General features: G+C 42.2%; 1 non-coding gene across 1 annotated transcript; it reads right to left on the bottom strand.

Annotated features, from left to right (window-relative positions):
- Window positions 1-497: 497 nt before the first annotated feature.
- On the bottom strand, window positions 498-605 carry LOC130952020 (small nucleolar RNA R71). The gene has a single exon (XR_009074202.1). It is a non-coding gene; the product is annotated as a small nucleolar RNA R71 (small nucleolar RNA).
- Between the last annotated feature and the right edge of the window lie 1,231 nt (window positions 606-1,836).

The raw sequence follows: 1,836 nt of genomic DNA, 5'->3' as shown, positions 1-1,836 counted from the left end.
AACCTGAAAGGACCTTGAAGCAAAAGCTAAGAGAAGCTAAGGCACAACTCTCTGTAGAGGACCTAACAGAACTCTTCAAAGAAGAAGAAGACATGGCAGCCGAAAACAACAACAATGCCAACAATGCAAGGAAGGTGCTAGGTGACTTTACTGCACCTACTCCCGACTTCTATGGGAGACGCATCTCTATCCCTGCCATTGGAGCAAACAACTTTGAGCTTAAGCCTCAATTAGTTTCTCTAATGCAACAGAATTGCAAGTTCCATGGACTTCCATTGGAAGATCCTCATCAATTCTTAGCTGAATTCTTGCAAATCTGTGACACTGTCAAGACTAATAGGGTTGACCCTGAGGTCTACAGACTTATGCTATTCCCTTTTGCTGTAAGAGACAGAGCTAGAATATGCTTGGACTTACAACCTAAAGACAGCCTGAACTCTTGGGAAAAGCTAGTCAATGCCTTCTTGGCAAAGTTCTTTCCACCTCAAAAATTGAGTAAGCTTAGAGTGGAAGTCCAAACCTTCAGACAGAAGGAAGGTGAATCCCTCTATGAAGCTTGGGAAAGATACAAACAATTGATCAGAAAATGTCCTTCTGACATGCTTTCTGAATGGAGCATCATAGGTATTTTCTATGATGGTCTCTCTGAACTGTCCAAGATGTCTTTGGATAGCTCTGCTGGAGGATCTCTTCATCTGAAGAAGACGCCTACAGAAGCTCAAGAACTAATTGAAATGGTTGCAAATAACCAATTCATGTACACTTCTGAAAGGAATCCTGTGAACAATGGTACTAATCAGAAGAAAGGAGTTCTTGAGATTGATACTCTGAATGCCATTCTGGCTCAGAACAAAATATTGACTCAGCAAGTCAATTTGATTTCTCAAAGTCTGTCTGGAATGCAAAATGCACCAAGCAGTACTAAGGATGCTTCATCTGAAGAAGAAGCTTATGATCCTGAGAACCCTTCAATGGAAGAGGTGAATTACATGGGAGAACCCTATGGAAACACCTATAATTCTTCATGGAAAAATCATCCAAATTTCTCATGGAAGAATCAAGAGAGACCTCAACAAGGTTTCAACAACAATAATGGTGGAAGAAACAGGTTTAGCAATGGCAAGCCTTTTCCATCATCTTCTCAGCAACAGACAGAGAATTCTAAGCAGAACCACTCTGACTTAGCAACCATGGTCTCTGATCTAATCAAAACCACTCAAAGTTTCATGACTGAAACAAGGTCCTCCATTAGGAATTTGGAGGCACAAGTGGGACAGCTGAGCAAGAAAGTTACTGAACTCCCTCCTAGTACTCTTCCAAGCAATACAAAAGAAAATCCAAAAGGAGAGTGCAAGGCCATCAACATGGCCGAATTTGGAGAGGAAGGAGAGGAAGTGAACGCCACTGAGGAAGACCTCAATGGGCGTACACTAGCCTCCACTGAGTTCCCCAATGAGGAACCATGGGAATCTGAGGCTCAAAATGAGACCATAGAGATTCCATTGGACTTACTTCTGCCTTTCATGAGCTCTGATGAGTATTCTTCCTCAGAAGAGGATGAGTATGTCACTGAAGAGCAAGTTGCTAAATACCTTGGAGCAATCATGAAGCTAAATGACAAGTTATTTGGAAATGAGACTTGGGAGAACAAACCTCCTTTGCTCACCAAAGAACTGGATGACTTGTCTAGGCAGAAATTACCTCAAAAGAGACAAGATCCTGGGAAGTTTTCAATACCTTGTACCATAGGCACCATGACCTTCAAGAAGGCTCTGTGTGACTTAGGGTCAAGTGTAAACCTCATGCCTCTCTCTGTAATGGAGAAGCTAGGGATCT

This window comes from Arachis stenosperma, chromosome 9 (genome assembly GCF_014773155.1).
Source record: "Arachis stenosperma cultivar V10309 chromosome 9, arast.V10309.gnm1.PFL2, whole genome shotgun sequence".
NCBI lineage: Eukaryota > Viridiplantae > Streptophyta > Magnoliopsida > Fabales > Fabaceae > Arachis > Arachis stenosperma.
This window is presented reverse-complemented; position numbering and strand designations above follow the sequence as displayed.